The 22,282-nt window shown below is 36.6% G+C and overlaps 1 long non-coding RNA gene across 1 annotated transcript; it reads right to left on the reverse strand.

The window, feature by feature from the left end:
* Positions 1–5,025: 5,025 nt before the first annotated feature.
* LOC136206718 (uncharacterized) lies at positions 5,026–6,022 on the reverse strand. The gene is made up of 2 exons (XR_010676399.1): positions 5,616–6,022; positions 5,026–5,499 (listed from the first exon to the last, which is right to left on the reverse strand). It is a non-coding gene; the product is annotated as an uncharacterized lncRNA (long non-coding RNA).
* Between the last annotated feature and the right edge of the window lie 16,260 nt (positions 6,023–22,282).

A 22,282-nucleotide genomic window follows, 5' to 3' on the forward strand; every position in this document is an offset into this window, starting at 1 on the left:
CTGAAATGAACAAACTAAACAAAAATTTGTTTTGTTCTTTTTGCTTATGTTTTTTTTTCTGCCTCTGATTTTTTTCTTTTTCTCTTTTTTTTTTCTTTGAGGCTTTTTTTTTCTTTTTTTTTTTACTAAAGATCATACTTCAGACTAGAATAAAAAAGCTACTACTCTTCAAGCTAATGTCCATTTAGACACCTTTGAAGTACAACCATATATATATATATATATATATATATATATATATATATATATATATATATATATATATATCTTAAGGATCATTCAGTTGAATCCTCATACTTTGATGAACTTGTGGTTAATTTGAATATGGAAATTGCTCAAAGCAACAACTAAACACTAAGATAAATGAAAGAATGTACAGACTCTGATGGCTAGCATGTCCCTGGCCAAGGGATTCAAACAAAGGTGTGTCAAGAATGGGAAAAGTCTCAAATGTGGCTAACTAAGGGCTAGTACTGTTATTTTTGTTAGTCTTGAGCAAGACTAAGGGTTCGAATTTTCTTTGAAATGGCTAAGAAAAGAAACCTACTGCCCTTATCATTTTTAATGCTTGAATACATCAGTGTGGTCTCGAAATGCATAACATGGCAAGTTCTAGAATCCAAACTAGAATTGGATAACACTCAGAAAGAATAGAACAAAGTGTAATGTTTTTGTTCTTGCATTTAGGCTCAAAAACTTTCCAAAAATTGGGGTAAATTGGTGTTGTTTCATTCAAAACGTCTGTCATGTAATGGGAAATTAACCAAGTGATTCATATGCATGCTCAAGACAATTGTGCAACCCTGACCTTTTGAAATTGATAGCTTTACTCAAAACAAGACTTAGGGGTTTCGATACTGAGTTGGTAACCTATTTTCAACCAAGTGCAAAACTGAGAGCTAGCATTGTTATTTCTAGGGACAAAACAAAGGGTGGACACCCCACACTAGACTCGAGCATATTTTCTGGGTTTTTTTTCTTGAGGTGGACACCTCACACTAATTTAGCACATATTCCATAAAATTAAACCTAGAAAATTGCAGCAGTAAAATAAGGAAATTTCAGCAGCAGTAAATTTTCAAAACAGTCAGAAGCCCTTCAACAAATTAATCAGCCAATGAACCATGAAATCCAGCACTTCTATAGCCAAGATCCCTCCCCCACTTTTCTCCTTGCATTATCCTCAATGCGGAATTCAAACAATCAGGGGAGAAGGGCAGCAAATAAGAGATAAATGAATTAAAAAAGAAAAGTGTGCTTACTGCCCTGTTTTGAGGAGGATTTTAGAGGAGAATGAGGCTGTCGACGTCAAAGTTAACGGTGGCACTACCTTGGTGAGATAGGTATGAAACGGCTGAGAACAAAATAAAACAAAATAAAACAAACTAAAAATAAAGGATAACTTGGGTCTTGAGCAAGACCAACTTGGGCTGCCTCCCAATAGCGCCGCTAGTTAACGTCTTTGGCTAGACACTCTTGAACTCTAAGACTAGTCTCCTGGGTCAAGATATTGAACTTCTCCAGAGACTCCAATTGGGATATTCTTGTAAAATGGCTTGAGTCTGTGGCCATTTACTTTTTGCACTTTCCCATTCTCCAAGTTCTTAATTTCTACAGCACCTTGAGGGTAAATCTTCATGACCATGAAAGGTCCTGTCCATTTGGATTTTAATTTCCTGGAAAACAATCTCAATCGATAATGGTGTAGTAATACCTTCTGTCCTATTTGAAATTGTTTCTGGACAATTATGTCATCATGAAATTTCTTGGTCTTCAGCTTATTGATTCTCGAGCTTTCGCAAGCTTCATTTTTCAACTCTTCAAGCTCATGTACTTGTGGCTTCCTAACACTTTCAATTTCGATGCTCTTTTCAACAACCACCTGTAATTCATCTTCCCTATAAAACTCAGAATCATGTCGTGTTATGGGTTCAATAATATCTATGCCACAAACAGAAGACACTTCATTAGGAATTTCTATGGCCTTATAAACATCAAATTGAACAATTTTACCATCAAACTCCATAGTCATTGTTCCTTTGTGGACATCGATTTTTGTCCGGGCAGTTGTTAGGAATGGTCTACCTAACAGGATTCCCGATGAATCCGAAGAGCGATCTTCATCTTCCATGTCTACGATATAGAAATCAGCTGGAAAAATTAAACCATCAACCTGCACCAAAACATCTTCCAACAACCCTTCAGGGTAAATAATAGACCGGTTAGCAAGTTGAAGCACTACTCCCGTTTTCTCAAGAGGTCCAGCATTTAAAGATGAATAAATTGGTTTAGGCATGACATTAATTGACGCTCCTAGATCACACATTGCTCTTTTAATACTAGTATTTCCGATTTGGCAGGAAATAGCAAACATACCTCTGTCCTTGCACTTTTGGGGCATTTTTCCTTGTAGGACAGCAGACACATTCTCACCCATTGTTATCTTTTTATACCCAATTTTTTTAATCTTGTTAGCACACAATTCTTTGAGGAATTTAGCATATCGAGGGATTTGTCTAATAACATCAAGCAATGGAATATTTACCTCAACCTTGCGAAACGTCTCAAAGATGTCTTTCTCCTCCTTTTCTTTCTTTGATTTGGCTAAACGACTAGGGAAAGGTGGTCTAATTACCAAAGGTGTGTCTTGATTTGTGGCTTTTTCTCCAGATGACTTACCAACTGAACCTTCTGTCTCATTTTCATATACTTGATCTTTGCTTGCAGATTTCTCTGACACAGGCTGTTCTGATTCGGAAATAGACTTAGTCTTGGGCAAGACTAATTCTTTTCCACTGCGAAGCGAAATTGCACTCACATTCTGTCTCAGATCAGTTTGTGAAGGTAACTTCCCCTGGGACTGTATTGCACTCAGAATGGTAGCTATCTGATTCATTTGCTTCTCTAAATTTTGTAAGCTGGCTTGAAAATTGGCATTGACCTTGCCTTGTTCTTCCTGAAATTTCAGCAGATTAGACAATACAAACTGATCATTAGAATTTGACAACATACCTGAATTTAGATCTGTTTGAACATGTCTATATTGTTGAGGTCTTTGCTGATATTGTTGGGATGCATTCGGTTGAAGCATATTATTTTGCTGCTTGTACCTGAGGTATGGATCATACTTCTGTGGGGGCTGCCCTTGATATCCAAAGACGGCATTGATCTGCTCCAGTGTACCTTCGTGCACTGTGGGACATTCATCCGAGGCATGTCCGATAACTGAGCATATCCCGCATGTTTTCACTTGAGCTACCTTCCCTACAACCAAATTTTGTACAAGAGATGTCAAAGTATTTAATTTTTCTTCAATGGAAGAAGTACCTACCTCATACGCTTTTCGTGGAGCATCTTGTTGTTTGCCAAATTGTTGGGAAGTTGCTGCCATGCTTTGGATCAATTCTTTAGCAGCAGATGGTGTTTTATCAATGAGGCTTCCCCCACTTGCAGCATCTACCATTTTTCTTTCCATTCCTAACATTCCCTCATAAAAATATTGAATAAGAGAATGTTCAGTTATACCATGTTGGGGACAGCTTGCACATAACCTTTTGAACCTCTCCCAATAGTCATGGAGTGTCTCAATATCTTTTTGCCTTATCCCACTAATCTCCCTTCGAATCATTGCTGCTCGAGAAGCTGGAAAATACTTTTCTAAGAACGCTTGTGCCATACCCATCCATGTTGTGATGGATCCAGATGGCAGGTTGAGAAACCAGTCTTTAGCCGCATCCTGCAAAGAAAAGGGAAAAGCTCTTAATTTCACTTGTTACTCGGTTATTCCTTGTGGACTCATACCTGAGCAGACCGCGTGAAATTCTTTGAGATGATTATGTGGATTTTCACTTTCCACTCCATGAAACTTAGGCAAATAATGAATCAGTCCCGATTTAAGTTCAAAAGCCGCATTTAGGACTGGGTATGTGACGCATAAGGGTTGTTGATCAGCCTGAGGTGCATGAAGTTGTCTTAAAGTTCTGGCTGCCATCGTCTCCTCTTCAGATTGTTCACTTTCTTCACTGAAAATTTATTCTTCTTCACTAGAACTTGAAGTTTCAACACCTTGAAGTTTCTGCAGCTTTGCTTCTTTTCGGAGTTTCCTTGCTGTTTTTTCTATTTCTGAAAAAAAAAAGTTGTTCCAAATTTTCAGACCTGGTCATAAATTGCTTTAAATCAAGTTAAATATTCCCCGGCAACGGCGCCAAAATTTGATGGGTGTCGAAACCACCAAAAATAAATATAACTTCACTTGACCGAAATATGGATTTGTAACAAGGGTAAGCAAAGGTCGAACCCAAGGGAATATTACTGACTCAAAACAATAATGACTTGATAAATAAACAAAGTAAATAAACATGGGGTTTTGATTTGTGAGATTTAACCAATTGAGAATTTCAAATAAAATAAAATTAGCAAGAGTAAATATGATTTGTAAACAACGTTTGGAGAAATCCGATCAAGGGGGTTCGCAGGTAGGTAATTCACTCAGTATCGATCACAGACAGATAAAATAGACTCGTATATACATACCGGATCAGTTTGGAGTATTCTTCCTTAATATTAAACTGGTCAAGCACGCGCGAATAATCAGTTCCTAATCAATAAATAATCCTGCCTCAGCGGTCAGGGTTTAATTTATTGACAGCCTGATGAATTAGAAGAACCCGACCTTAGCCAACCGACACTCAGCGTAGACGATTCAGAAACTAAATTACTTGTTCATTCGACTCAAATAAACCTAATTAATTTTGTATTAATGTCACATGAAAGACAATCTCAGGTTGTCAAATCTGAATCTATTCTTTCAAATACAAAAGTAACTCAATTTATATTATCGATTTCTACTATGATTGGTTCATTTAGGTAAAACTCTAACTTTACCAATTCAGCCGTATGACAATCCAATTCAAAGAACGACCTGCAGTTATCATTCGAAGATTGAATAATCAATCGAGAATAAATCCCTAAATACAATGAACAAATAAACGGTAGAATAATAAGAATAATTAAAGCACAACAGTCTCACGATAATGAAGAAAAACCTCCTTTGAATTAACCCTTAACCGAAATTGGAAGTTAGCTATGAATAGCCATGGAAGAACACATGTTTCTGTTTCAAAAAGAGAACAAAAATGATACTGCAAAATAAAACCTAAAAAGAAGCTATTCTAAGAACGTAAATGAGGCTTTTTGTAGAGAAAAGTCTCTCCTAAAAATTAGCTAACAAAATAATCTTTTTCCTAATCACAAATCTTTTCTAATCTGTCATATCTCCTAATTTCGTGCATGCTTAGTCATCCAACTGTCCAGGTTCATTCTTGATAGAATAAAGGAGAGTCCTGGTCAATTCTGGACATCAGCAGATTCGGAGGTCCTTAGTCTTGGGCAAGACTAACTCCATTCTCGTTTCAGCTCCTTTAATTCAGCTCCAAATTCCTTTCTGATCCAAAGTTTCTTCAATTAAGTCCAATTCTGCTCCTTTTAATCATTTGAGTCCTGTGGAGGCAAATCAAACCAAAACAAGCAATACTACCCAAAATAACACCAAATTAATTAAATAACCTAGCACTAAAGTGGACATTTGAACGTTGAATTGGACACTTATCAGCTACCTTCTTGAACATTAATTCATCCAAGTCTTGATGAATGAGAGTAAGCGCCCTTTGATCTTTTTTACGATTTTTCTACAGAATATCTTTTTCTGTCCGGGATAGTCGTGACTCGTTTGCTGGAACTTGGTAGCCTTTTTCAATGATGTCCCAAACATCTTGAAAATTGAGTATTGTCTTCATTCGAATGCACCAACTTGCATAATTGGTTTTTGTGAGCTGAGGGTAGTGGAAAGAAATGTTGTTGGAACTGCCTACCATTTTTATAGGGTCTCTCAAATACTAAAAAAATATTGTTTTATGGAAGAATAAACTCTCTCTACATAGGCTCTGATATCACTTTGTTTGAAGCAAGGGATTGGAATCGTAATTTGTTAAGGACTGAAAATGTAATTTTTGTGAAGAAGCAGTGGTTTTTCCGAATATATATAATACAATTGGCAAACTCTAATTTATAGAGATTTAGACTAAAATGCAACCACAAACCTGCAAATTAAATAACATCCACATATGGCATATCCAACACCATGACGACTATTGTTTTATCTCTTCTTATCATATTTGACTTTTTTTATTTTGTCATCAGAGCCATTCACATTCACGTGATCTAATCTACTCTCCGATGGCCTCCACACTAGTTGAACTTTGTCTTATATCCTACTCTCTGCCGAAGCCGAATCTTGTGAGTATACTTATGGTTTCTCCCCTGCACCACCACGGTGCTTGGTAATACATTCTTGATATGTGTGTACGGATACCTCATTTTGTTAGCTGCTACCTACTTGTCCGCTAGTAGCGAGCTCTTGCTTGACAGATATCCTACTATAATGTTGTTTAACTTTATTTGGGGATCGTGTGTTGTTGTTGGCAAACGTGATATCTGGGAAACAGATTCAATTGCAATAAGTGGACATGATACAAGGGGATTCAATTTAGTTATTATATGGGTTAAAGGTAAATAGATAACCTGTGGTTTTATGGATTTGCAGATGGGTACATGTGGTATTTTTCGTTACAAACGCAACCTTGTGGTTTGCAAAAATTTTCTTTTTGTATTGATCATGCTAAATTTGGCCGATAACGACCTCAAAATAAAATTTTTTTAAGAATTAAAGTTGTTTAGTATCATATTTACTATGAGACCATATTTTTATTTTTCAAAATCATCATGTTTGGAGTTTTCTCTCTCTAAACATTTAACGTTCTCTCTCATAAAAAAACAACACCTAAATGATCTCAAACATAACAAGTTGAAGAATTAAAGTTGCGTAAAATATCATTTAACTCTTGAAAATTTTCACTTTATTGTCGTTATCGGTCAAATTTGGCAAAGTCAACGAAAAAAATAAAAATTTTGCAAAGCACATGGTTGCATTTGTAACCAAAAATACCATAGATACCCATCTAAAAATTCGTGAAACCATAAAACATTTATTTATAATTAAACCTTATTCAATTTATTTATTCTGGATAGTTTTCCAATCATACTTTAATATTATTATAAGTTTTCTAATCAAACTTTTTTAGCCTAATACATTACCATCTCATTAAAGTTATCATAAAAGTAGATTGATTTCCTAAACTTTGCAAGTGTCTCACCAGGTCTTTGAACTTGATTATTTCGTATCACTAACTCCTTAAACTTATCCATAAAAGTAAATTAGCTCCCATAAACTTTACAAGTGTCTCACTAACTCTTTGAACTTGATTTTTTTCGTATCACCAATTCCCTGAACTTGTCCATAAAAATAGATTAGCTCCTTGAACTTTATAAGTATCTCATCAACTCACTACAAGAATTCAAGCTTGTTGCGACAATTTAATTTGTCAAAATAAGTTATATTTTTGTCATAAGAAACTTCTTGTTACAAAGTGTTTTGTCACCATCCTAGTCACAATAAGTCCGTCTTAATAAGTTTTTAGTGACAAAATTGTATTACCTCATAATTAGTTTTTAATTATTGTTACAACTATAATTTGTCATTAATCTAGCTATTATGACAAAATTTAAATAACCGTGAAATATGATTTATTGTGACTACATAATGTAGTAAGAAAAATATTACATACACACCCCATACGCAAATGCCTATTGGGCTTGCAGCTTGTACAACATAGGCGCAACCCGCTAAATCATATATCTTATATTAATCTCGGACACACCTCCACATACAAATGCTCATTGGGCTTGCAGCGTGTACAACACAGGCCCAACCCGCCATGTGTTTTTAATTCTACAAATTTATGAGGTTGCCAGGACTCGAACCATCGACCGTTTGATCCAAGCAACTCTAATACCATGTCATGGAACCGTTTGAACTAAAAGCTCAAGATGATTAAGGCTTAATCGTATATCTTATATTAATCTTTGACACATTCTAATCCCCAAATAAATGTGAAAATTTGTAAATTGATTTCCGAAACAATAGATTAGTCTAATTTGATAAATATTACTGTCATAATTTGGTTTTGTTTTTTCATTTTTTTACTAATTGTAATTTTGTCATAATAAGTACATTAATTGCGAAAATAGTTATTTTATCGTATGAATATTTCGTTACATCTTTATATATTTATGACAAAAATGACGTGGCAATTTGTTTTTATCATAATACGTATTAAGTTCTACTTTCTTGTGATAAATATTTCAACAAAATATTTTTTCTCACGATTTCTTTTGGTTTTTTTTACCTTTTCTTACTAATTATTATTTGATCACAATAAGTACATTAGTTGTGATAAAAAAAATTATTTTTACGTATGAAATTTTGTCACAATCTTATGTATTTATGACAAAAATGTGTGACAATTTTTTTTTGTCATAATATTGATTGACTAGTGCTTTATTGTGATAAATATTTAGACGAAACATTATTTTGTCATAATTTTATTTGGAATTTTCACATTTTTTTACTAATTATTTTTTTTATCACAATAAGTACATTAATTGTGACAAAAATTATTTTGTCAAACGAATTTTCGTCACAATATTAGATATTTGTTGTAGTGCTCCCTAAATTTTTTTATTCCGTAACAACTAAATACAAAAACCTATTAAAACTAAATTCTAAAAATACATCTTCATCTATTCGAGAATTAATTTTTTCTCTTCTCCTACCTTTCAACCTATTATAAGAGTTAGTGTTGCAAGTTTGAGAGATCGAACGTATAAGGATTGAGAGTTAATATTATGGTGTCTCCTTCCATGTTCCTCTCACAAGAAGTGGTCCCTTTTAATTAAAATAATATATTTTATAAGTCAAGGAGATCCACATGATTAAAAGGGACCACTTTTTTTTGTGAGAGGGACATGGAAGGAGACACCGAAATGGGGACAACAGATTTTCTCCCATGTAATTAGGGGCGGAACCAGGAGGGTTGGGGGGCTCGAGCCCCGGCCGGCCGGTCGGCCGAGAATTGAGAAATTTTTTTTTTAGTAATGGTGTCTGGTAATGAGATGGTTAATGATGCTTACTTTTATTTGAGAGGTTTGTATTCGATTCCCTTCAACTTCATTTTCTTTAAAAAAAAATATTTATTTTAATTTTATTTTTCAATAATTATAAAAACATATTACCATTATTAATTAATTTAAATGGACTCTTTATTTTTATTTTTATTTGCATAACATTTTTTAATTCATTTTTAATATGTATTTACCATTAAAAAATTAAACATACTTATTTTTATTATGTCTTTACCATTAAATAAACGTAAACATGTTTAATTTTCTATTAGTTCAATGTTAGTTTCTAAAAAAATGATAACATTTTTACAGTTTTAATGCGTTGAAGGCTAAAAAAAATTTCTCCAATCCTAACGTGCTGGACTTTTAAAATTTACCATCAACCGTATAGTTAATTTCGATTTTTTTTTTTGACGTTTTGAAATTTATTTTATGGATATGTTTGAGCCCCGGATCATTCGGGGTCCTGGTACCGCCACTGTATGTAATGGAATTCATATTTGATGAGACGAATTTACTTTTGCATTCAAGTTTCCCATTATTTAAAACTGAATTTACCTGTGGAAGTCAAGTTTCTCGTACGATTGCATCTCATAAATATTTGGTCGAGATAAGTTTAGTATTTTTTTTTCAGATTTAGTATGCTTGGGTCACTGAAGTTTTGACAATCTTCTCAAAAAGGTCATGAGATTTAATTTGTGGATCTCCAAAAAAAACATCTCTAATAAAGTTGGTTTTAAAAATTGCCTAAAATTAACATGGTAAAAAGTATATTTAAACCTCTGCACTTTAAGCTCTGAACAATTATTTTTCCACGTTGAACTCTTGATCATATTGATTCTGTTATGGATCAGACCATTATTTAACCTTTCCGTCGAGTTTGGACGACAAGCGTCATTAAGGGATTCAGCTTGCTGATAGACAAATAAAAAAATAAGTTTTTTCACTAGGGAGAGAGAGTAAAAAGTTCAAAAATAATTTACAGAAATCGATTTCCTATAGGTTTTTCTAAGCTAGAAATCGAGCTTGGAAGAACATGATGGAAATGAATTTTGGAGTTGGGGTAGAAGATTCATTTGGCGATTTTGATGCAGGAAATTGGAGAGGAAAATACCGAGTTTGGAAGCACCTACTGTAAATTAATTTCTATAATTTCTTTTTAGTTTTTAATTTTTTTATCTATTCTAATCGAGAAATTCTTATTTTTATTTGTCCATGTCAACAGACCGAACCGTCCTAATAATGTACGCATTCCAAACTCGACAGAAAAAGTTAAACAAGGATCTGGTCCATAACAGAATCAATGATCAATGGCTTAATGTGGAAAAATAATTGATCACAGGCTTGATCCTTAAAACAGTCAAAATCCAAGGGCTTAATTACGCTTTTTGCCAAATTAAAACATCATACTAAAATATAATATTTTATTTTTTAACTAATCTACATCACTTTTGCCAACTTTTTTTTTTAAAAAAAACACTCTAATAATAAGCAATTTTAAAAGTTGATACCGTGACCTCATAAATCATTACTTTAGATATAATTTATTTTCATTATAAATTTTGTCATAAAAATAGACCAATAGTAATCGACTAAATCATTTTCTTATATTAAAAAAAAGCAAGCAACTTTGTTAGAAGGTTACCAAAAAGTGGCAACGTTGCTTGAAAATTTCAAGCATTCACTGTTACTCCAATAGATGATATTATTCAAGAGTTGTCAAAGTTATTTGTCACATCACCAAGTACTCTTTCAAGCATCCTTTATTGGAGATGCTCTAAAATCACTTAAATTTGTTTTTGTCTCGATGAAGTCACTTTGAACATTTTTCATTTATTTTTTCGCCGAAATTGCTAAGCTGATCTCTCAACGTCACGTTAGCGCCACCTGGAATATTAAAAAAATATAACTACACATTTTAATTGACAATTGATTTCATACGTTGGGTTAATTTGTGGTTAAAAATTTAATTGATAATCCTTATTTACTTGGGTTAATTTGTAGTTAATCTTTTTTTATTATGTCATATGGCGTTGAGACATGTGATTGTCACGTAATAAATTCCGGCAGGAAACGGATAAAAAAAATGTCTAAAGTAATTTTATTAGAACAAAAAAAACTTAAGTGATTTTATTGAGACAAATTAAACTTTTATGACTTTTTAGAGATATTGTCTAGACTTGTGATCGCGGATACTAATTATTCCCTACTTCTGCTATTGTGCATTGATTGGGTAAATTACATCTATGGCCACTGAATTGTATCATTTTTAATGTTATGACCACTCTGAACTTTTCACTTTTTAATACCGGTGACCACTATGACCATTGATCAACGTTACATTTGCCTCTCCCTTTTTGGCGGTTCTCTCTCCTTCTCTCTTCTAAAACCTTATATATCCATTTTAGCTTTCTCCTCCGTCTCCATGAATCAATTTCTCTCTCTAAAACAAATACACTCTCTAACTCTTCCTCTCTCTCTCTCTCTAAAACCATTAAATCAATTATAGATCTGAGCTAATTATCAGGAAGGGCATGAAATATCTCGGGTTATATTAAGAAATGGGATATTCTATGCTCGTCCTTATAATTAAATCAGATCTATAATTGATTTAATGGTTTTACAAAGAGAGAGAGAGACTCTACTGGTTTTAGAGAGAGGAATTGATTCACGAAGATGGAAAAATTGTAAAATGAGTATTTTAGAATGAGGGAATGAGAGATAGAACCGTGAAAAGAGAGAGTCAAAAGTAAAAAGACTTGTGAATGGTTACAATGATTACCAGTATTAAAAAGTATAAAGTTTAGTAACGTTAAAAATTAAAGTTCAGTAGCTATAATATTAAGAAAAATAAAGTTCCGTGACCATAAGTGTAATTTACTCCACCATGATTTAAATACTTGTACTCTTAGTAGTTCAGTCCTTCAAAAAAAAAAATAGTAGTTCAGTATTTAATAATGATTTCCAATTAATATTTAACAATAATAATGTATCGCGCTTCCCCTTTTCCTCTTTCTTTCCCTGCCCAGAACATCGCCGCCACCACCGCCTATTAACCCCCTGCCGCCTCGTCGCCGCGAATATTGCACCGCCGTGAGTCCGGTTGTCCCTCCTTCGCCGCCGGCGCTGTGAGAGTTGGTCCTGCCGTCGTGCTTCCCCGGTATCTTGTCGATTCTCCCTCTCGACCTATTCGGCTTTTGAGACTTCATTGTCGCGCGATCCAGACCTGAGGCTCGGGCAACCGTCGTCGCACCTTGCTCCGCCGCCCAGCGAGACTCTCCGGCTTCTGATCTCCCGTCCGTTTCCTGATCTGCGTTTCACCTTTTTAGGGTGACCCAGGTGTGTTCTCTGTCCTTTATTTGCGGAATTGACTGTGGTTTGGATTGGCTTGGTTTTGATTCTCCATCGTCGATTAGTATCTGCGTGTTTGTGAATTTGTGTTCCAAGATTGAGTTTGCAGTTTGTGCTGTGGTTGTTGGTTTTCTTGAAATTCAAAGAAGTGCAGGGTCTGTGATTTTCTAAGTTGTTGGGATTGAGTTGTGGTTTAGTCTTCTCTGCTTTGCTGCTTGGTTTTTCCTGTTCTATAGGCTGGTATTCGTCATGTGTTGTGCTTGGTCCTCACTGTTTTGCTGTTTGGCTTCTGCTTTCATTGTCTGGAATTCGTCCAGTGTTATGGCTGGGGTGGAGAAAGAGATAAACAATCTATCCCTTTCTAACGGGGAGGAGGAGGAAATTGACCTCTCTGGTCCCTCTTCCAATCCTATTGCTAAAAATAGTGGATTAACCCTTGTTGGTCGCTTCCTGTCGGACCGATCAATAAACACTGTAGCCATGAAGGCGAGGATGGCAACTATTTGGAGACCTGGGAGGGGTGTAGCAATTTTTGAACTAGCTACAAATAAGTATGTGTTCGAATTCTACCATGCGGTAGATTTGGCTCGTGTTCTGGAGGGAGGTCCATGGTCCTTTGATAATCACATATTGGTCCTTGCTGTATGGAAGGACGAGCCGTCCCCTGAATTGGTTGAGTTGAACTTTGCAGATTTTTGGGTCCAAATATATGACTTGCCGATAGGCTCTATGTCTAAAGGAGTAGGCAGACAGATTGGGGACTTCATCGGTAAGTATCGGGAGTATGATCCGAATAACAATGTCGCGCTGAGAAGGCAGTTTATACGCCTTAGAGTATCTATTGATGTGAGAAAATCTCTGAAGAGAATGAAGAAGATCAAGAAGGGTAAGGAGGAATGGGCCTATATATCCTTCAAGTATGAAAGACTGGGTAATTTCTGTTACATCTGTGGGCTGTTGGGACACACTGACAGATACTGTGAGAAAATTTTTACATTGAAGCCTGAGGAGATTACACGGGAGTGGGGCGACTGGCTGAAGGCCCCATCTCGTAGGGTTGGTGAGGTATTGAATGTGAAGTGGTTAAGGGAGCCAGGGGGCCAGGCCATAGTGCCAACACTAGACAGGAATCATAACGAGACCACGGTACCTAAACACTCTATGAATGGGAAGGTCACTCAAGAGAAGGAGGCAGGTAAGGAAAACATACCTGCGAGCCAATTAAGCGAGAAGCAGAAGGGTAAGAATGTTGTGGGGAGTGGGAGTGCGAGCTTACTGAGTAATCAGGTGGGGGTGGTTGATAACATGGCAGTGGATAGTGATGAGGAAGGGTTAGAGCTGGCAGATGATCGTAAACGTAGACGAGCGGGCCCGGATTCAATCTCCGTCCAAGCAATAGTGAGTAAATTACAGGGTAACGGATCCGAAGTAAGTTTGAAAAGCCCAATGGTGACAGTTTCTTCCTCTCCGGTTGATTCTTCCACCTCTATTGATACAGAAACGACGCGACCTGGGGAGTAGGTCCACTGAGGATTATGAATTGCCTGAGCTGGAACTGCCGGGGGTTGGGGAACTCTCGGGCAGTTCGTTCTTTCAGTGAGCTTGTTAAGACAAGTAAGCCGGATTTGGTCTTCCTAATTGAAACTTTGGGTACTAATTCCTCTATTGATGGGTTAAGGAGGAAGTTTGGTTTTGAAGGTTCTTTTGCAGTCGATTGTAGGGGTAGGAGTGGGGGTATTGCCCTACTTTGGAGGAAGTCTGACATGGCTTCAGTGGTTTCTTTCTCGGATCATCATATTGAAGTTCAGATGCATGATGCTGAGAAGGGGGATTTGAGGTTGGTAGGTTTCTATGGTCATTCTAACCGAGCGAATCATGTGTGGTCCTGGAGTCTCCTGACTCAACTGTGCTCATGCTCGATTCTCCCTTTGCTGGTTATTGGGGATTTTAACTGCATTCTATCTGATTCAGAGAAGGTTGGGGGTCCAGGCTACCCTCAGGGGCTGATGTGCCGGTTCCAGGAGGCGGTGGAAGAGAATCTTTTGCTTGATCTCCCTACACAGGGCAGCCAATTTACGTGGGAAAGGAGTCGGGGTTCTAGATTGTGGGTCAGGGAGAGGTTGGATAGGGCTATGGTCACTAGTGCCTGGGCAGACAGATTCCCATCACATCGGCTTCAGACTCTAATCTCAACTTATTCTGACCACGCACCCATTTTGTTAGAGTTCGATAATCCGGTTAGTAATGTGAGGCGTAACCACTTTCGTTTTGAACAAGAGTGGCTTTTAGATCCTGAGTTCAAGGCTTTGGTGAGGTCTTGTTGGCTAAGCAGTAACTGTCATAACCTTGCTGCAAAGCTGGCTGCCCGTGCCAGCAGCATGGAACAATGGGGAAAGAAGTATCGGCTGAGGTTTAGAAAGCAAATTGAGGGATGCAAGAAGAAGTTGGATAGACTTGTGGATAGCAATGTTCCGGCTGATGTGGTCAGTTTTCTTCAGGCCAAGAGTGAGTTGAATTCCCTTCTTGATTGTGAAGCTAGATATTGGCAACAAAGGGCCAAGAATTTTTGGCTACAGGAGGGGGACCAAAATACTAAGTTTTTCCATGCCTGTGTCAAAGCTAGAAAGCAGAGGAACACCATTCGCCACCTTAAGGATATGAACGGCCTGGTAGTAGAAGGAGTTTATGATATGGGGATTATTGCCAAAGCTTATTTCTCTGATCTATTTGCTGGTCCTATTAGCCCATGTTATGATGCCGTGGATACCCTTGTCCCTCTTGTTACGCCTGAAATGCAGGCTGACCTGTGCTCCCCTTTTACTTCTGAAGAATTCAAGATTGCCATGTTTCAAATGCACCCTAATAAATCCCCTGGTCCTGATGGGCTAAATACGGGCTTCTTTCAACATTTTTGGGACCTCATCAGCCCCGAGATTGTTAATGCATGCAAGGGCTATCTGGCCCGAAAGGAATCCCCCCCACATCTAAATAACACAATAATTGTTCTTATCCCTAAAATTGATAGGCCTGATTGTAAGAAGGATTTTCACCCTATTTCCCTGTGCAATGTGCTTTATAAATTGATAGCCAAGGTCCTGGCCAATAGGCTCAAGATTGTCTTACCTTTCCTGGTGTCTGAGTCTCAATCAGCTTTTATCCCTGGCAGGTCTATCTCTGACAGCATTATGGTGGCCTTTGAGTCTTTACACTTTATGAAGAGAAAGAATAGAGGTAGAATTGGTGAGGTGGCCCTAAAATTGGATATTAGCAAGGCCTATGATAGGGTTGATTGGACCTTCCTGAGACTTGTTATGCAGAAATTAGGCTTTCTTGGGCAGTGGATTGATTGGATCATGTTATGCATTTCTACTGTGGAGTACTCTGTGTCGATTAATGGTACATTTGTGGGCCCGATTAACCCTGGTAGGGGTCTGAGACAAGGCGATCCTCTGTCGCCGTACCTATTTATACTGTGTGCTGAAGTCTTATCTAACCTGATTACAAGGGCTGCGAATGAGGGCTCCCTCCATAGGTGCCTCATTGCTAGGGGTGCGCCAACTATTACACACTTGTTTTTTTGCAGATGACAGCTTCCTGTTCTTCAGGGCTTCTATGGATGAATGTAACAAAATTGGGATGATTTTATCCGAGTATGAGGCTGCTTCTGGTCAGGCTATCAACCTGCAAAAATCTGGAATTTTCTTTAGTCTGAATGTTGGCCTGGATCTGCGAAATGAGGTATGTAACTCTCTTCAGGTCTTTCATCCTCTGGATACTGGTCGCTACTTGGGTCTCCCTTCACTTATTGGGAAGTCCAAAGTTGCAATTTTTAGTTTCCTTAAAGATAGACTCAGGAAGAGGTTAAGTGCGTGGTCATTTAGATTCCTTTCTGCAGCAGGTAAGGAAGTGCTAATTAAGGCGGTTGCTCAGGCTCTGCCAACTTTTTGTATGAGTGTGTTTAAATTACCTAAATCCCTCTGCCTGGATTTGGAGAAGATAATGAATTCCTTTTGGTGGGGTATAAAACCAGGGGGCAAGAGATCGATTCATTGGCAAAGTTGGGATAGGCTTAGCAGGGATAAGAAAGAGGGGGGTTTGGGCTTTAGGAACCTCCAAAAATTCAATCTAGCCTTATTAGGTAAACAGCCCTGGAAGTTGTTGGTTACTCCAAATTCTTTAGTGGGTAGAATGTTCAAAGCTAAATATTTCCCTAAAGACCCTTTTCTTTCCTCCAAATTGGGCAATAATCCTAGTTTTGTTTGGGGGAGTGTTTGGAGAGCCATTGAGGTACTGAGACTGGGACTTAGATGGAGAATTGGGGATGGTAAGTCAATATATGTGTGGAAAGACCCATGGGTGAATACTGTGGCACCTTTTAGGATCCAGGGGGATGTTGTTATGGAGCAGGATGATACAAAAGTGGTTGACCTGTTTATCCAAGGTAGGAAAATCTGGGATAGAGGGAAGGTGGAAGAGTTGTTGAACGAGGCAGATGCCAAAATTGTGTGCAGGATGATCTTACCAACCAGAGAAGTAGAAGATGGACCATTGTGGAATTTCACCAAAAATGGCATGTACACAAGTAAATCTAGGTATAGAGCGCTTTGTGATGGATATGGTGATGTGAATCAGGATGATGGGTGGAGTAGAATTTGGAAGATGCATGTTCTCCCAAAAGTTAGAATGTTTGTGTGGAAGTTGGCCTCGGGCTGTGTGGCCACTAGACGTAGATTGGCAGGGAGGGGGTTGTCAATCCCAACGCAGTGCCCCTTCTGTTACTCTGATATTGAGCATGACCATCATCTCTTTGTGGATTGTGTATACGCCCAAGAATGTTGGAACCTATCCGGGATCAATACGGATGTATTCCAACCTGATTATCTAACGGGTTCTATTTTGCAGGTACTCTTGTCCAATGATCAGGAAACCATAACCAAGATGGCAATGACGCTTTGGGTCATTTGGAACCAAAGGAATCAGATAGTCTGGGAGAGCAAAATCCAACTACCAGTAACGGCTATCTCTCTTGCGGATGACTACCTTGCTGCCTGGCGCCAGTCCCAGATGAAGAACCCCCCTGTTGCTGCCCGTCACCGGCCCACGCCCTCAGTGGCCCAATCCGATGTCAGCATCGCACAGAATCGCCCAAGTCTAGATCCTCAGGCGGGCCAACCAGTCAACGCCCGCCCTGCTGCGCAACGAAGGCTGTCCACTTCCAATATCATCGAAGCCAATGCCAATGCTAACACTGGTGCCCATCGGCTTGAGCATACGGCGCGGACGACAATGCCACAGGTACGACATATTAGCTGGTCTCGCCCCCCTTTAGGCTTCGTCAAATGCAATTGTGACGCGGCTACCTTTAAAGCTGAATCTCAAAGTGGGGTGGGAGCTTTACTTAGATCTTCTGATGGATCCTTCATGGCTTGTCGTAGTCGCATAATCCCTATTGTTGATGATATTAGGGAAGCTGAAGCATTAGCTCTACGTGAGGCATTGCATTGGTGTGTCTATCTCAATTGTACTAATGTCTTGTTTGAAAGTGACTCTTTGATTGTGGTTAATAGTGTCAATTCGGTTGATCCAGACTTGTCTGTTTATGGGTCAATTATTCAGGATTGTAAGGTTTTATTAAGTAGTCGACACGATTTTAAAGTGTCTTTCTCTCCTCGCCTAGCGAACAGGGGCGCTCATGTTGTTGCACGACATGCCCTGTCCAATGCTAGCGAGTTTGTTTCTTTTTCTGCTCCGGTTTGGCTGCAGGAAACTATTGTTGCTGATTCGATTTAAGGAATTGAATTTCTTTTTGTTTCAAAAAAAATACTATATTTAATAATAATGATGATATACTATATTTAGATTTTGGATTTGCATAAGCCCATGCCAATTATAATTGAAACTGGGCCTAGTTGGGCCGGATAAGATGGAGCATTAGTAGGTCTATCTTTAAAAGGGAAATTTACATGAAATTCAGATTTAAAAAGTTATCTATAATAATTAAATAGTAATTTAAATTATATCAAACTAAATATAACAGTACTTTTAATATATTTTAAAAATTAAAGTTTATAAATTAGAAATTTAAAATATATTTTTTAGAATTTAAAATTTATAAATTTAAATTTAAATTTTTTAAATTGAAATATAAAAATATATTTTATTTATGATATATAAAAAATAATGACATTTTAAAAATTAATTTTAATAATATAATTCAATTATAATATTATAACTAATTTAAAATGCCTTAAATTAAACCACTCTATTGCAAGATGGTGAATTTAAGGTATATTGCAACTTGATTAAGAAAATCTATGAATAAAAAAAAAATTCAAAATATATTTTTATATAGTTTTACTTCTAACATCATAAATAGTACTATATATATGAAGGTCTAATGTTAATAAATTGTATCAATTTCAAACATCGTAAAAAAAATCTCAAATATTAGATTCTCGTTTTTCTACACTAATTACACATTAGTTGATTCAAAGGTTTTGCGGTTTTTGCGATTAGAGTTGGAATGCCATTAAGTTTGATAACATGTTTGATTTTTTCGTCTAACATGTACAAAACACGCAATAAGAATTCAAATGACATTAAATTCACACGATGCTACATATGTAGACATGTTTTTGATTTGTTATTGGGGAACGATCATAAGACATATATATATGGAAAAATGATGTTTGAAATTCACATAACTTGCCAACATTAATCACTTGATTAGACTATTTATGGTGTTAGAAATAAAATTACTCCTATGCAGTAATTCTATGCATATTTTTATATCTTATTTCACAACCAAAAGAAGCGCGGAGAGAAATTAGGTATAAAATTGATATTTTCACCATTGTTTCGCTTAAAGCATTATTTAGCTCCTGGCATATCAGTAATATTTATGTTTTTTCTTTGACGTTATCAGTTTGTGATATTCTAACTTATTAAAAATTATAATTTCCCTATTAACCTCTATTTTGTAATATAGACCCCCGACGTATAACAATCAATCACATTTGGTCCAATTTAGACAAAAAAAATAAAAAAAAATAAGAAATATATAAGGAGACTCATTAAATGTATGTGTTTGATGATTAATCCTACACAACTGTAATACGATTTCACCGATTAATAGGGGTGTTCAACGGTCGGTTCGGTTCGAAAACTGAACCGAACCGAAATAACTGAATACCGAATAACACCTAAAATAAAAACCGAACCTAACCGATTTATATTAGGAGTCTTAATCATCAAATACTTAATAATAGATAATTAATTCTAATTTCGGTCGGTTTGGTTAATTCAATTATTTTATCATAAAAACCGAACCGACCAATATTACCGATATAATCTAATATTTAAAACCGAAACCAAACCTAATAGATCGAAAACCGAACCGAAAAACTGAAATTCATCGATTCGGTTGGTTATTTCGGTTCGATTCGGTTTTTGAACACCCCTACCAATTGACTTAGTTGCCTCAGTTTTCATATAATATCTCACCCCAAAACAACTTGTTTCTCCGCTTCAACAAACATTAATTTTTCTCCACCCGATGTCAATCATCTCACGCATGTTTTAACACGCTAATTTCCCTCTCAATTATATCAAATATAATTTATTGCTACACGATGGGATTAAATGTGATTGATTATTGTATATTAGAGGGGTAAGTGTAACAAATTAACATATCTCGTAAATATTTTTTATAGGTGATATGTGAAATAATACTTTAAGTATAATAGTTATATAATCGCAAATTGAAATGTTTCAAAATATTCCCTAAATAACATAGGAAAATTTGCATGGAAATTCAGTTTTTAAAAAATCATCTATCATTATATCAAGTAATAATTTTATTATGTCGCCTATCGCGGGAATCGCACCCTTAGTGAAAGGGACGATGTTTCACCAGTCGGGATGCTAGCATTTTAATCAGGTTGCAAGTGCCTCGCAGGTCTCCCCCGGCTCCAAATATCTATCAGGTCCGTTGGTTGTGTCCGCCACACGACTGGCTTAAAGTTAATGTTGACGGTTCGGCTCTGGGTGCTCCTGGATCTGCGGGTGCCGATGGAGTTTTTCGCACAAGCAGGGGATTTGCTCGTGGTAGCTTTGCTTTCCCGATCCCTTATGCGGTTGCCTTTCTTGCCGAATTAAAAACGGTAATTTTTGCAGTAGATATCACGTGGGAGAAGAACTGGCACCACTTATGGATTGAATCGGACTCTCTGTTGGTCGTCAATAAGCTCAAAGCAAGCTCTTCCATGGTTTGTTCACCAGGATTGGATGAAATGTCTGAACCAGTGTTCGCAGATGACTATTATTGTTTCACATATCTTCAGGGAAGGCAATAGGGTCGCTGATGCCTTAGCTCGTTTTGGTGTTTCCTCCCCCACCATTTCTTGGTGGAATTCGGCCCCTGCATTTTGTGCTTCGTTGTTGTCTGATGATGTTTGTAACATTGGTCACTTTAGATTTCGTTAATTCTGTGTTTTTTTAGTTTAATTTTTGTTCTTATTTTTTATTCTTTTTCCCCTCTTATTTAACTCTATATTTTTATTTATTGATTCCTTTCGGGTTTTGCTTTTTCCTGTTCCTGGGGTGCCAACCTAGTTGGGATGCCAGGTTTCAGGATATTACATTGTCCCAAATTTTATAAAAATATATATATATTTTAAGAACTCAGATTTATAAATTAGGGGTTCAGGATTTATATTTTAGAGTTTAGGATATATTTTTTAAAATTTAAATTTATGATTTAGGACCTAGAATTTATAAATTAAGGTATAAAAATAAATCAGCAATATATAGAAAATAAATTTATACATATATATATATTTTTTAAATTTTATAGCTTGATTTAAGGTTTTTTCTATATGAAACTCATAATTAAATATAAAATTACAATTAAATCATATTACTAAATTAAGTTTAAATATGTTACTCTTTTCTATATATTCTTTATATAAAAAAATAAAGTATAATTTTATACTCGAATTTAAAAATTCTAGAACCCAATTTATAAATCATAAACTCTAAAAAATATATCCTAGATCTATAGTTTATAAATCTAAGTTCTATAACATATCTCAAATATTCACATGACATTTGGATAGCTTTGGAAGATGCCTATGGGCTTATCATAGGAACCAAACAGTTTTAGGTAGGTATTGAATTACATGAGCTTGAGCAATGGGGGATGTCGGTAACTACTTACATGCAAAAAGTAAAGTCTATTCTTGATGATCTGGCTACCTCAGGGAACCCTTATCCTCGACATTTACTACCGTCAGTGCTTTACAAGGGTTTGGGAGAAGAGTATCGCTCCATCGTTCAGAATCTTGTCATCCAGCGCGACATAAATATCAATTATCAGGAGCTTCTGAACAGTTTAAAGATCGTTGAAGGCATGATTCAATCAACAAGAAAGACAACTTTGCTTCATTCTGATGGTATACCTACGCACCAAGAAGCCAATGTCTCCACAATAGCATCAACACAATCAAAGAAGCAGAATCCAAAAAAGAGAAGGAGTGGCAAGTGCTACAACTGTGGAGATCCAAGTCACTGGACTGATAAGTGCAAAAGACCGAAGAACTTTTCACATCCAAACTATAATTCTGGACCGCAAGCACACATGGCATGGCAACAACCACCAAATCCGTTTATGGGTCCTCATCAGTCGTGATATCCCGACACTGGAGCCACAAACCACATGACAGTCAATCCAGCTTAGCTTCAACAGATGCAACCATATCCAGGATATGACACGGTTCAATTTGGCAATGGTCAAGGTCTACAAATTTCTCACTTTGGAAACTCACATATAAATAATAAAAATAATGATTTATAT

Source organism: Euphorbia lathyris, chromosome 9 (genome assembly GCF_963576675.1).
Source record: "Euphorbia lathyris chromosome 9, ddEupLath1.1, whole genome shotgun sequence".
Classification (NCBI taxonomy): Eukaryota; Viridiplantae; Streptophyta; class Magnoliopsida; order Malpighiales; family Euphorbiaceae; genus Euphorbia; species Euphorbia lathyris.